Source organism: Equus caballus, chromosome 7 (genome assembly GCF_041296265.1).
Source record: "Equus caballus isolate H_3958 breed thoroughbred chromosome 7, TB-T2T, whole genome shotgun sequence".
NCBI lineage: Eukaryota > Metazoa > Chordata > Mammalia > Perissodactyla > Equidae > Equus > Equus caballus.
Window position 1 is genome coordinate 17464425 of NC_091690.1, and position 15638 is coordinate 17480062.

The window sequence follows — 15638 nt, forward strand, 5'->3', positions numbered from 1 at the left end:
GAAAAAAGAAAGGGACGTTGGGTGGAAACATTTTAAACTGCAATTCGATTCTAAGGAAAGTTTGACAAGGCTACTAGGAAACCTCAAATCAAAGTCTCCTGTCAGAGATGTCCCACGTCTCCCAGGGATGAATTGACCCGCATATTCCTTCCATGCTGAATCACTGACCAGGAGCAGCCCAGGGGAACTGTGGCCTCAGCAGACGTGATGATGATTTCAAGGCACAGCAGCTGGGTCCATCTCAATTATGAAGCGGTTGCATGTGAGAGACACATTCTCATGGCCACCACACGTCCCTACTACCCATCCTACTCCCCTCCAGCTTGACATCTGGCTCCTAGGAGGAGCGAGAGCTACGGATAAAAATTCTGTGACTCTAACAGTCAACCTCAACAGTGTGTAACAGAGAGAGAGAGAGAGATTCTCCCTCTACCTGTGCCATCTCATGGACCTCAGTGCATCCATGGAACCAGCCATGTAATGTCCTTCCACTGAAGTGTCACAGAGCCTGGCAGAAGCAGCAATACTTATCATGACTCACTTGCAGTTTATATCAAGCTGTGCAGGCCTTAGTAGCAGATAGAAGCAGAGAGGAGCTTGAACTAAACAGCAAGAAAATGGCAGGCACTATGTGGTAGCTAACAGCACTTGTGCATGGGCACATGTCAACTACCCTCTGAAGCTGCTGGAAATAATCAAGAGGAACATTACAGGGGCATGCAGTCTTGCATAATAGGTGGGAGCAAGAGCCAGAAAAATACATATTAGTCCTGTTTATAATAACCCATTTTAAGTTCTGGATTGGTGAGGTGACACCTGTTACCATCATTTGACTTGGAACCAATCAAATTCCTCTTCTCTGGACCAAGTATATTTCTGCTCTATAATAAGATTCTGCAAGCAGACAGCTTTCTCTCAGCACATTAAACATAGCTACTGGGGGAAAAAAAAGAAGCAGCTAAAAATGTGTTTACTACTAGGCTAATACCATCTGCCCTTAGATTTCAGATTGGCTTTGTGAGTTTTCTGATGGGAAATAAGAATTCAGCATTCTTTTGATATGCTGTTACTGAACCATTCAGGGAGATTCTAGCCAGACACGCCCACTTGAAACATTCTGTTCCTTCGTGAATTTGATCAAGGATATTTTCACTGAATCGCTTTTGAGAATCTGTCAGTCAGAGTAACAACTGTAGTTTCAGCAAGAATAATAAGGATCAGACAGAATTGCTTGTTGTTCTCTGTGAACGAGTTCATTTGGCTTTAGCCTTTGGCTATTAAAGCAGAAAGAACATAGTCATGAAGAATCATGAAAATCTCTCTCTGCTCTCTGCGAAGATAATGGAAAACCGAAGTGCCCAGCTGCAGTAATGTGGAAGAAGATTAGCCAGATGCAAGTTACAGGCTAGGTTTCCTTTCGGATGAGGGATGTACTATATCTCAGGGCAATTGACTACTTCTTCTTCTGGGGAGTAACCTAACCTTTTACACTTTTACAGTAAGTGAACGTGGAGTTGCCAGGGGCTAGTATTCCGAGAATTTGGGCAGCTTATCTGGGAGAGGTGGTTCAGGCCTACTCTCTTTACCTTGCGTTTTGCTGGTTCTTGCCCCCATTTGCCAGTGTAGAACAGAAAAGGAGGCCTCTATACCTCAGGCCAATTATATCTGTGTCTTCATGGGGGTACATGTTTTGTGCTAATGAAAGTCCAAAAAGCTAACATTTTCTTCCTCTTCTCCCATGCTATCCCTCTTTTGCTATTGTGATAGCATTCAGCAGGCACTTAACATGTCAACCATTTCCAATGAGTACCAACGCGAGCACAAGACATCCCTGCCACTTTCTTCATGGACAATCGCATCTGCTTGCCTTGGCTATCATCCACGCCTACAAGATATACAAGATATATTTCCTCAGCAGCCATCACAGCTTTTGACCATTGGAGGTACCAAAGTTACACTTGCCTCTAGAGCAAAATGAGGAGTGGGGGTGAGGAAGTGTGCCTCTTCCTGTGTGTTACACCCTGTTGAGGAGTACCAAAGGGACACTTCCTTGCTCTCACTCCAGTGTCTTCCCAGACATGAGTTCATGGGGAAGTCCAGCTAGGGAATACATAGAGGTAATAGGCATCTTGTTTTCTCAGATTCACTTCTTCCCTTCCACCGCTAAAATTTGATGCTACACCAAACTTTCCTTCCCTTAGAATAAATTCTCTCTCAGCAGGTGGCTAAGTTCCCAGGGCACAGCAACTTCTATCAGGTCTTCTCCATCAGTACCTGTGACGTGGTGACATATCTTGGAATGCAGCATTAGACACAGCTTAGGCTCAAGCTGAGACCCTACCACATCAGTGTCCTTGCACAGAGACTGTAGCATATCATGCTACCAATTAGCTTTCCACTGAGATCAGAGCAGAAATTGGCTTCTCTGCACTCCAGATAGAAAGCATACTATTTTTTTTAACTTTTTATTAAGATTATGATAGTTTACAACCTTGTGAAATTTCAGTTGTACATTATTGTTAGTCATGTTGTAGGTGCACCACTTCACCCTTTGTGCCCTCCCCCCACCTCCCCTTTCCCCTGGTAACCACCAATCAGTTCTCTTTGTCTCTGTGTTTAACTTCCACCTATGAGTGGAGTCATACAGAGTTCGTCTTTCTCTGTCTGGCTTATTTCACTTAACATAATACCTTCAAGGTCCATCCATGGTGTTGGGAATGGGACGATTTTGTCTTTTTTATGGCTGAGTAGTATTCCATTGTATATATATACCATATCTTCTTTATCCAATCATCAGTTGATGGGCATTTAGGTTGCTTCCATGTCTTAGCTATTGTAAATAATGTTGCAATGAACATAGGGGTGCATGGGACTTTTGGAATTGCTGATTTCAAGTTCTTTGGATTGATACCCAGTAGTGGGATGGCTGGGTCATAAGGTATTTCTATTTTTAATTTTTTGAGAAATCTCCATACTGTTTTCCATAGTGGCTGCACCAGTTTGCCTTCCCACCAACAGTGTACGAGGGTTCCTTTTTCTCCACAACCTCTCCAACATTTGTCACTTTTTGTTTTGGTTATTTTAGAAAGCATACTATTTCTTATTTCAGTGGTTTCCTGTAGATCCCAGATTAAACTCAAAGTCTTCAGCTCCAGAGGCAAGGCCCTACCATGATCTAGCTTCTAAACTCGCTATCCTTGTCTGTAGCAATCCCAAACTTGCAGTTCTCGCCATGTGTGCATATGTCATCCCTTTTGATTATACCATAACATCCTTTATCCCTTCCTTCAACCCTTCCCACCTTTGTTTGACGATTAACAACAGTACTTGATTCAAGCGTCACATTCCCTGCTCCTTAAGGCTGGGGTAGATGGACCTCTGACCTACGTAGCCACACACACTACTGATTTCACTGTGTTGTCATCGTTGACCTTCTTGTCCATCTCTCGTCCTTAAGAACTCAACCCTGTAGACCCAGCGCCTAGTCGTATAGTGCACACAATGCAGTGGGCTCTGCTTAAAAGTTTGTTGAATAAATATTTGTGGGAATGTAAAGTGATTAATTAATTAATAACTGTTCAGCTCTGGGGAGTCCTGGGCAAATGAATATTTTAAAAATAAAATGCTCTAATCTGTCATCAATTTGCACGAGAAAAGATAGTGATGTTTATAAGACCTGTAATAATTTGAACTACTCAGGATTTCTTGATCTAAGAATAGTACCTTCTAGGCTTCCTACCACTGAGCAGGTCTGACAGCTGTTTTATGCTTTAAAAAGATGATTTTTCTCTGCTGTTGAAGTTGAACAGCAAACAATGTAATTTGCTGTAGATTGTTTTTATGAGAAAATTTAAAAATTTACAAATGTAAAAAATAATTTAAATATTCCTACCACACAAGATTAACAATTCTTAATATCTTTGTCATGTTGCTTCATACCTTTTTTTTTTAATAAGAGAATTAAAATATTATAGATGAAGTTGAAGTCCCGTTGAAGCACCATTCTCCGTTCTGTGCTCCTAATCTCTCCAGAGGAAGCAGTTGCTGTGAGTCTGGCGTGAAATCCAAGTTCTATAATTAACCCTTTCAGATTTGGCATTCAGACTACGCCAGCCTCATAGGTAGGTTTCCCACTTTCTTTCTTCTCTAAAAATAGACATTAAATAGATACGGTTTTTTTTAAGATTTGCAACAACTGGTCCATTAAACTATAAGGGCCTGGTGACCTTCTTGGAGTGTCAGAGGAAATTTTTGGCTACTGATTTCATGATTTTTCATGGTCATAGGTCCTATTTAATAGGTTTTCTATTTCTTCTTAACTCAGTTCTGGTAATTTATTATATTACTAGAAAATTTCCCTTTAATCTTTTGTAATTCTATCAGTATCATTTTTCATTATATTCTCCTAGATTTTTCCATTTCTCTTATCTATTGTTATGCTCTCCCCCTTTTTAGAACTTTTTAACCACATGATAATAGAAGAAATAATATAACAAGCTCCAAATTTTAGCTATTATGAATATTTTGACAGTCTTGTTACATTTATCCTTATCCCTCTCACTTTTCTTTTATTTCCTTTCCTTCTTACTTTCTTTCCTTCTTTCCTACTTTTTCTAGAATACTTTAATGGAAATCCCAGAAATCATGATCATTTCATATGCATCTTTAATTGATAACTTGAGTTTCTTTTTTTTTTCACAGCCACCATATCATTACTATACCTAGTAAAATTAACAAGAATTCTTGATTTATTTCTTGTTTCTTGTTGAATTAGTGTCCCCTTTTCTAGGTCTTTTTGTTCCTAACATTATTTACTTTTGCTTTCTTTTTTTTTCCCTTCTTAGCATGTTTTGCTGTTTTATTAATCTGTTTTCTATTTAATTAAGGTCTCCTTTAACATTTACTACTCACTTCTGTCTGCTTTCTTTGAGCTTATTCTTTGTCGTGTTTCTAGCTTCTTTATTTAAGTGCCTGGGATATTTTTTTTCTTTCCTTCTGTCTTCTTTTCAAATATATGCACTTGAGGCTATAAATCGCCTAAATTCTAATTCAGCCGCTCTCTGTATGTTGCAATATGATAACACCCTTGGTATGAGTCTGCTTTAAAGACTTTATCTTTCTCATCAGAATTTCTTCTTTAACCACAAATTATTTTGAAGTGAGTTTTCAGTTTGATTTGATTTCAAATATATGGATATTTTGGTTCTTTTTTATTGTTTATGTCCAATTTTATTTAATAATTGATGTGAATTCTCCTAATTTTAAGAGATTTTCTTCGAAGTCTAATAGAAAAGTTCATGTAACTTTTTTGGGTGTGCTTAAAAAGAATCTATATTCTCTGATTATTAAAAATATTATTTAATATATATCTGTTGGATCAAACTTGCTCTTTGTATTTCTGAAATCCCCAATACCCTTACCAATTTTTATCTTTTTACTCTGTCTATTTCTGAGCGACATCTGTTAAAAATCTAGCAGGGTCCCATGGTACCTGTGGGTTTGCATTTCTTTTCTTATAATTCTGAATTTTTTAATTTATATACTTTGAGTCTTTCTTGTTATATTATTACATTTCTGGTGAGATTTTTACCTTTTTAAGGATGTTTTTCTCCTTGTCCCTCTTAATGTTTTTAATTTTGTATTCTACATTTTCTGGTTTAACTAATGTTGTACTAGCTGTCTTTTGATTAGTATTTGTCTGATTACTTTTAAATCTCTTCATTTTTGGCATTTCTATATAATTTTGTTTTATATGTGTCTCTCTAAACTGCACATAGCTAAATTTTTAAAATTTAATCTGAGTGTATATCTTTGAATGGGTGGGTTCTTTATTTATATTTATGAGATTGTTCTGAAATATTTCTAACATCTTACTTTACATTTTCCATATTTTTCCTCCTTATTATTTTTTCCTTCCTGCCTAGTCTCATAAAGCTGTTTTGTTTCTGTTTTTCTCTTTATTGACTTAGAATTTGTGTATTCTATTTCCATTCTTTGAAAGATTAACTCAATAATCAAATATCAATTTTTTTTTTTTTTTTTGAGGAAGATTAGCCCTGAGCTAACATCTGCCAATCCTCCTCTTTTTTCTGAGGAAGGCTGGCCCTGAGCTAACGTCCGTGCCCATCTTCCTCTGCTTTATATGTGGGACGCCTACCACAGCATGGCTTGCCAAGCGGTGACATGTCTGCACTCGGGATCCTCACCGGCAAACCCTGGGCCGCTGAAGCAGAACATGCGCACTTAACTGCTGCACCACCGGGCCAGCCCCTCAAAAGTAAATGTTTAAACATACATTTTCTATTAAAATCTAAACTTACTCAGAATCTCTATCTTCCTTCTAAATAAGAAAAGGATATTAGCACCTCTCATTCCCTTTGATGTCCTCTAATATCCATGTAATTATTGTTCAGATCCTTAGTTCTCTATTATTATTGTCATTATTATTATTTATACAATCAACATTTATTTATTTTATGGCAGTAGCACTTTACAACATTATATAAATTTCGGGTGTACATCATTATATTTAGATTTCTGTGTAAATTACATCATGTTCACCACCCAAAGACTAATTACAATCCATCACCATATACATGTGCCTAATCACTCCCTTTGCCATCCTCCCTCCCCATTTCTGCTGTGGTAACCACCAATACAGTCTCTGTCTCTATGCGTTTGTTTGTTGTTGTTTTTGTCTTCTATTCATGAGTGAGACCATATGGTATTTGACTTTCTCCCTCTGACTTATTTCACTTAGCATAATACCCTCAAGGTCCATCCATGTTGTCACAAATGGCCAGATTTCATCATTTCTTATGGCTGAGTAGTGTTTCACTGTGTATATATAGCACATCTTCTTTATCCGTTGATGCCTTGATGGACATGCAGGTTGCTTCCAAGTCTTGGCTATTGTGAATAATGCTGCGATGAACATAAGGGTGCATGTATCTGTATGCATTTGTGTTTTCAAGTTCTTTGGATAAATACTCAGCAGAGGAATAGCTGGATCGTATGTTAGTTCTATTCTTAATTTTTTGAGGAATCTCCATGCTGTTTTCCATAGTGGAGGCACCAGTTTGCATTCCCACCAGCAGTGTATGAAAGTTCTCTTTTCTCCACATCCTCCCCAACACTGGTTGATTCCTGTCTTGTTAATTATAGCCATTCTGACAGGCTTGAGGCCATATCTCACTGTAGTTCTGATTTGCATTTCCCCGATAATTAGTGATGTTGAACATCTTTTCATGTGCCTGTTGGCCATCTGTATATCTTCTTTGGAGAAATGTCCATTCAGATATTTTGCCCATTTTTTAATTGGGTTGTTAGTTTTTTTTGTTGTTGAGATGTATGAATTCTTTACATGTTTTGGAGATTAACCCCTTATCAGATATATGGTTTGCAAATATCTTCTCCCAATTGTCAGGTTGTCCTTTCATTCTGTTGGTCATTTCCTTTGCTGTGCAGAAGCTTTTTAGTTTGATGTAGTCTCATTTGTTTATTTTTTCTATTGTTTTCCTTGCCTGGTCAGACATGGTACTTGAAAATATGCTCCTAAGACCAATGTCAAGGAGCATACCGCCTATGTTTTCTTCTAGAAGTTTCATGATTTCAGGTCTTACACTCAAATCTATAATCCATTTTTGAATTAATTTTTGTGTATGGTGTAAGATAATGGTCTATGTTCATTCTTTTGCATGTGGCTGTCCATTTTTCCCAACACCATTTATTGAAGAGACTTTCCCTTCTCCATTGTATGTTCTTGGCTCCATTGTCGAAAATTAACTCTTCATAGATGTGTAGGTTTATTTCTGGGCTCTTGATTCTGTTCCCCTGATCTGTGTGTCTGTTTTTGTGCCAATACCATGCTGTTTTGATTACTATAGCTTTAGAGTTATCAATATACTTTTCAGATTTATTGGCACACTCAGAATTCTTGCATCACAATTCTTCCTTCTGGGTTCACTTTTCTTCTTGCTGAAATTCATCTTTCAATAGTTCTTTCAATAAGCCTTTGTGTATGGTAAGCTTTCTTAGTCCTCAAATAGCTAAAAATGTGATTTCTTTAAATCTCCCTTTTAATTTTTCTGAGTATTAATTTTTATGTTTACATTTATTTTCTCAGAGCTTTTTTTTTTTTTACAATTTCAATGTAACATTTATTCCAGTTGCACAAATGATGACCTCTCTCAGTACTTTCAAGCAATAACTGCATTGTTTTCTGGCGTCTGTTGCTATGGCTGAGGAGTCTGCTACTGATCTGGTTGATATATCACTGTAGATAATCTGTACTTTCTCTTTAGTGACTTCTGCAATTTCAACTTTTTTTTAATGCTCTGCATCCCATTCTGTCTTCCATATGTCTCAAATTTGCTTTCATTTTTCACATCTCTTTACCTTTGCATCCTGGGAAATTTCTTCTGTTCTATCTTCCAATTCATTAATTCTTTCTTTGACTTTTTCAAAATTATTATATAGCCCATCCATTATATTTTTAAATTTCATGACTATATTTTATTTCCTAGATTTTCAATAGTTTCATTTTTATATCTGACGCTTTTGCTTTCATAAACTCCTAATCTTGTTTTATGAATGATAACTTTGCCTTTTGGGAATTGTTTTATTTTTCTCTTTTTTTACAGTTTTAAACTTTAAGGCCCTTCCAGAGTATTCTGTTAGCTCTCTTTCTTTGGTTATGAATTTTCTTATTTATGGATTCTGTTGACTATTCTTCATGACTCCGAGTGTCCCCATGTTCTTTTTGTTTGAGGGATAATCTTTGGTGAAGGGTTTCCCCTATATTTGGCCTGTATGTAGGGCAGAGTTAGCTACCTCACCCTTGCCTTACCGGTTGTGTGGCCTCAAAACAAGTCACATACTCCCATTTTGCCTTGGGATTCCCCTCTATTCAGGTGGCACAATTACTAATGTATATACATCCACCGTATATATAGTACAAGCTCAAATTCCAGTCTCACACAGAAACCTGTTTCGGCTACCAGGCATGAGCCGAAGTAGGTTTTGGATGAGTAGGTGCATTTATTTCCCTATTTTTAAACACACGACATGGGTGATATTTGAGAGCAAAGAAAATAGCCCTTGTCTCTTATACTGAAGAAGAAAACTTGATCTCCATCCTCATCATGACTGGGGCATGTTTAGCCCTTGATCCCATGAAGGCATTGTAGTCCTTGTCCTGTTTCCAATCCCAGCTTCCTGAGGACCATGTGTCTTCAGGCCCTGCTTATCTCTGTAGTTTCCCTCTCTGCATTTGTCCATGGGAGTTTTTTCAACCATTTTTTAATGTGATTATATGTATTATTTAATATCATCTCTCATTCCTATGTATTTAGAACAGAGGTGGAGAGCTCTGCATGTACTCATTCTGTCATGCTGACTCAGAAATTTTGCTTCTATTTTTTAAATAAATTATTACTGAAGTAAACAACAAAAACTAAAATTTTATGAACTTAAAAATCAAGAAACTTGAACCTGATTCCCTGATCCTGAGGTAAGAGGGTAGATGAATCATTTCTATCAATTTCTCTCACTATGCTTGAAATCATTGTATGAAAAATTGTGATAATAACTGTCATCGTAGTGCCATCTGATAGTTTCAAAGTATGTAGCATCTTCAAAGCACATGAGACTCACAAAATTCCTAGATGAATAAATATAGGTAGTATTATTATTTCCATTTCTCAAATGAGGAAAAATAAATGAGCAACACAACTCATTAAATGGTCAACCCCAGAGGTAGTCTTACCTCTTATACATGAAAGCAATATTTATGGTCTCTCAAGATATATATTCCAGATCAAGTGCTCATTTCACTAGATAAATGATTCCCAAACTTTTAGAAAATATTTATCAACAAAATGCATGCTGACAGAATGTTTTAATAGCTTTAAACGAATTCATATTACATTAAATTCTATAGCATCAACAAATATTTGAAAAACAGTAGTGAATGTTAGATATTTAGTCCATAGGCTGTGCTTGGTATGAATAAGAATTCACAAACCTTGGTGATAGCTCCATAGCACCCAGGTATTGATCCAATCTACATCCTTCATGGAACATCCTCAGTGCCTTAAAGTTTCGTCAGTAATGTTACATAATGACACTCTACCTGAACTTCTCAAAGAATTAGAGAAGTCCTGATATAATTTGACCATGATGGGCTCGAAAATGAATCATTTAATGGGAAAATATATATCTATCTGTAAATATATATATGTATATGTGTTTATATATAACTCCTATTGACCTTCTTATAATTCCCAGAAAGTAAATAAAACTAAGATGAAAAGAAGAAAAATTAAATTTTACAGTAAGGAAGATAAGACAGAATATTCAATCTACCATCCCTTTTCTAAGGCTGATAAATCTTCAACTCTACTAATTATTAAAACATGTTATAGAAATTTCTCTTTTCCTTGAAGCCTGCCCCTGAACTCATTACAGAAAGGAAGATCTTACTGATAAAGGCCAGTACTTCCTTTTGTGAATATATTATATGGTTATCAGAGATTTGAAATACCATCTGGCTGTCATATTTTTAAGCCTACTTATAGAATAAATCTTCACAGGCAATTTGGCTGCAGTAAAATATAATGACTAGCTAGAACTATCTCCACACAAACTTTTTAATCAAATGGATAACTCACTTCTCTCTTTAAGATTAAGCAGAGATAAAGTATATTTGTTATTATTCATTACAACTAGCATTATTTTATTTGAATAAAATTAATTTTTCTGATTATAAGAGTAACATGCAAATTGTGGAAAAACAGAGAAATGCTAGGAGGAAAAAATTAAGTAGAAAATAGCCATATTAGCCACTATTAACAATTTGTCACTTACCTTTCAGTTTTCTATACATTTACGCTTTTCATATCTGAGAGCATAATGTCATATACTCAAGAACAAATGAACAGAGAGATGCTACAGGAAAAAAACCTGACTTAGCAACTTAACAATGATCATCTCCATGGAGTCCCTGTGGAGGGGCTGGGGCTTGGCGGGGGCGGGGCAGATGGGAAGGATTTTTCACTTCTTGGTTTAATCACTTCTAAACGATTTGTATGGTTTCCTAAAAAGAAAAAAATTAAATTCAGTAATAAAACTATATAATGGGAACTAAATGGAAAAACGCTGTTCTCTTTATATTTAACCTTATTTATAATATTCTTACTGCCCTAAATTGTAGAAGCTGCGAGTTGAAAGATTATTTTGTCCAATTTCTATGTTATAGATGAGGAAATTAAGGCCAAAAGAAGTTAAATGACTTGACAGCAAGGTCACATCTCTAATCTCTTGAACTTATATTAATCCCTTGGATGAGTTAATATTAATTTACTTTGAATAGTTAAAAGGCATGTGCATTTTATTGATCCACTCTGACGTTAGTCTGGATTTGGCGTAAGCAGTATTCTCAGTCATTAAGAGCTTTTCCCAACAGACTAATCTGAAGTAATTCTCCCTTATTATTCTCTTTCATAGCATTCTGTTCTTTCCCTTTATAGCACTTACCATAAATTTTAATTATATATTTTCCTGTGCTTATTTACTGTTTCTCTTCCACCACACTCGAAAATCCTCAAAGGCTAGCCTTACATGTGTTCTGTTCTCTCTTATATACATACCTAGTACTAGCACCCTGCCTGGTATGTAATGAGTACTCAACAACATGCAGTCAGAAGGTCATGAACTCATTTCCTGTAGTTTCTCTTTGCTGACTGTCCTTTCATGGGCACCCAGGTTACCTCAACTTATTGAGCGCTTACTATGTTCTAGACTTTAGACAATGTAAGAAGCATATCGTGTAGGTATATGTACTTTAACCTCATAAATTAGCTATATTATTATCTCTATTGTACAGATGAAAAAGACTGAGGCTGGGAGAGGTTAGGTAAACGTCAAAAGGTCAGAAACCCAACAAGTGGCAGACACAGGATTCAATCTCAGGTTTAATTCCAGGGTCTAAGCTCTGAACCCTTATGCTATCTGGCTACTAATTTCCTGACTTCAACTGATGTTCAAGATTCAGTAATGGGAATAGAATCTCTTTAGCCTCAATTTAAAAGTTTTCCTGGCTTCTGGGTTAAGACAGCAGATTGAACATATGCATCTAATTTTACTCCTTCTCCAAACCCTACTAAAATGACAGGAGAGGTTTTTTTTAAGGCATAAAGCCATAAGGATGAAGAGAATTGAAGAGGAGAAAGCAGCAAATAAATTTTGGAAGCAGTAGTGCTAAAGGACAGGTGTAACCGATTAAGCAAAGCTATGAAAGCTGAATCCTAAACTGTTCGTAGGGAAAGCCAAGAGACAATATGATTTATACTGTACAGATTGGTGGCAGCGGGGAGGAAGAGTGGGGTGGCTAAACTAAAGAGAAGTCGTTGAGAGCTTTTCAAGAAGTTGTTAGGTCCCAAGATTCCTCCCTACCCCCAACCTTGGCACAGCCAACAACCACCCTTTGCCCACCTAAGCAGAAGACTAGAGTTTTATTCCCTGGAGAGAGTCTCTGGACTGAGAAAGCACAGGCACAGTTAAAGCTAGAAGCATCCTACTGAAAGGGGGGATTTAAATAAATGTACATCTGGATGGTGAGCCCATCTCCTACTCTACCCCTCTTCCCCTACTCAGGTTCCAGAAGAGTGGAAGCTAAGCCTTCACATTAAACTGTGGGCAGAAGATTGGAAAAGCCTTCTCTGAGGAATCTGAGCAGCCCAAGGAGAAAGGATACTGACATTGGAATTCCCCTGATGGAAAGGCCTCAACAGCTCATCTTACAGAGAAGTGCACAATCAACAAGCCTCACTCATGTACTCAGAGGGTCTTAGCAGGTTTAGTCCTACATACTTAAATATTAGCAGAAAACATGGAAGTTAGAGGCCAAGATGAACAGAAGAAAAGCAACTTGAAGGGAAGTTATACAAGGGGAAGAAAACATGAAAAGAAGAGGGAATTAGACTGGTTTCCAACTTCTCATCAGCAACATTGGACACTAGAAGGTAATGGAGAAATTACTTCAAAATTCTGTAGAAAATCTATAACTGAGAATTCACTTCCCAATCAACTATCAATCAAGTGAAAGAGTAAAATAAAGATAGTTTCAGACTTTCCCAGAACAATTCTCAGATATTCTCAGAAACAATTCACCTCCTATAAATTCAGCCCCAGATGGTATACTCCACCAAAATGAGGGAGCTCCCCTTGAAAGAAGAAGTGGTATCCAAGAGACAAGAAAGGCCAAGGGAATACCAAGATAATCGTGAGTGGACGTCTCAAAGTGACATCTGTGTAGCTGGAATAAAGGGCAACTAATCCACACTGAAGTAGGTCAGATGGCCATGAGAGAGGCCTTTAGGAAAATGCAAACCACTAGGAAACCTGATGCATCTGAACATCTTGAAAGGAGATTTAGAGAATCAGCAGGGTTAGGGGATGATTAAGTGATAAATATTAGAAAAGCAAGCAAAGAAACAAACAAAAAGATGACAACTCTTAACCTCAAGAAAAATTAAATTTTGTGCAGAAAATGAAAAGTAGTCATAGTTTATTACATGGCTCAACTATGGATACCATTTCGATAACTCTAACGTAAACAATGAATATTGAGCTAAAGAAAATTAAAATATAACTCTATTGGGACATGGAGAGAGGAGAAGCGAAGAGAAATAAGTTCTTTCTACCATAGTGAGAGGTCAATATAATGCTTAAAATGTGTAAACTCAAGGAGTAATACAACCACATTATTTAAAAATATGTAAGTAAACATGAAATGAATCAATGCTTTTGTGAAATCACGTTTTGTGAAGATGGTTGCCTTGGGGGTGGGGGGAGGATAATGGGAGTTAGTTAAGACTGCCACTGCGTATTGTAAAGCTGTGAGTCACTTTACACTATTGTATCTATAACTTAAAAAATTAAAACCAACATTTTAAAAAATGTAAATAAATGTTTTTGAATGGTAAAATATATTCATACTCAATCCTCTGTCTCTCAAATTATAAACCTATGCCAGCCTCTGCAGACAATTAGCTGGAGAAAAGGGCTTGTTTTAAATACCAAGTTGACTTACTCTGATTAATCAGTAGAACCCAATTAGACAACAAAGAAGAACTTTTCCTTTCTAGTTCTCTACATAAATAGGTCCAAAACTTACTAGAAATGGAAATTCCAGTTTTGTCATGAAAGAACCCCTTTAAGGATTTATCTTTCACCCCGTGAAACCGTGTATTTCTTTCTACTGGTCTTCTCCATAAAAGTTCCACATAATGGTGTGTGTTGACTTATGAGACTTCTTCCAGCCTTTATTCCATGTATATTTTTTCTTACCTTCTTATTTCCCTTGGCAAGTGCCTGTGTTAATATTTGACCCACGCAAAGGGTGTTCAGCCAAAGATAGTCCTCAGTCAAATGGTGGCCTGAGACAGATGGTGAGGCCCAGCCAGTGCCTTAGGGAACTCAGATTACATTTCCAAGGTGTTCTCATGTGACAGCTGTGTGCCTTTGATCAAAACACTGAGAAACACAAACCCTCATGTCCTCCTCAGTCCAAAAACAGCCAGGACCCTGTTCTTTTGGATCAAGGAAAGGCATGCCAACTGTTCCATAGGACTTTGTATGCAGTAAATACCCACGTTCTCAGCTCTGCAGAGACACGGGATTACATGGGTCAGATGAAGGGGGACCTCTGTGGGGAGTAGGGAGGGAATCCAGGGGGACTGTTTGCCTTTGTGTCTGCTCTACCCTTAGCCCCTGCAATAGTGCTTGGCACATGGTAGGAGTTCAGTAAATATTTGTTGAATAAATTGTTGAATAAATATGCCGCAGCTCTGTCTGGCATGCCCTTTACTTAGGTTGACATGTTCCTGCTCATCCTTCAAGATCCAGTTCATCTGTCTCTTGTAGACCTTTCTTTGACCCACTCAAACTCTTTCCTCTCTACATATCTGCACACTGAACAGATTTCTGTTGCCTGCTCTTATAGCATAGCATTGCAGTCTGTACTCTCCTACAAGACTTTTAATTCCTTGAGAGCTGAGCCTTATTTATCTCTATTCACACCGCCTAGCAGAGTGCCTGTATATTTATTTACTCTCTCATTCAACAGGATTTGAGTGCCTACTATGTTCCAGGCACAAGAATGGGCTCTGAGGATACAGCAGTGATCAAGACATGAGCCTTCCATGCCCCCAAGCTTACGTTCCGTAAAGGGTTGCAGATAATTCAAATAAGTGTGATAAGTGCCCTGACGGAAGTTGTGAGCACTCAAACTCAAAATTTGAGGAATCAGGAAAAGCCTCCAAGTGGAAGCTTCCCAGGAAAACAAAGAATATCTGAAGAAAACTAGAAGTTACCCATGAAGGGTGGGAAGGAGTGTTCCAGGGAGCATGGTGAGTTTGGGGAATGAAAGAAAGGAAGAAGGAACAGAGAAAAAGAAGGAAGGAAAGAAGAGAGGAAGGAAGAAGAGGATGAACGGAAGGAAGGAAGGAATGGAAGAAGCAATGAAGGGAGGAAGGAAGGGCTACCGTAGGCTCTGATTTGCCTTGTAATACTTCTTGTTCCAAAGCCGGCCTCACCGGGAGTTCTAAAATTGCCAGAGGCCAGCTGCTACCCTAGCT

At 37.5% G+C, this 15638-nt stretch overlaps 1 long non-coding RNA gene across 2 annotated transcripts in view; it reads left to right on the top strand.

The window, feature by feature from the left end:
• The window catches only part of LOC138925077 (uncharacterized), a 45437-nt gene extending 31448 nt beyond the window's left edge, over window positions 1-13989 (top strand). The window contains exons 1-3 of one of the 2 annotated variants that reach the window (XR_011440766.1): window positions 817-1498; window positions 1768-1943; window positions 12655-13989. This is a non-coding gene — a long non-coding RNA (uncharacterized lncRNA). Of the gene's footprint in view, window positions 1-816; window positions 1499-1767; window positions 1944-12654 lie in introns of those variants that run through there. The other variant, XR_011440767.1, reaches the window with a different exon arrangement.
• Window positions 13990-15638: the final 1649 nt, after the last annotated feature.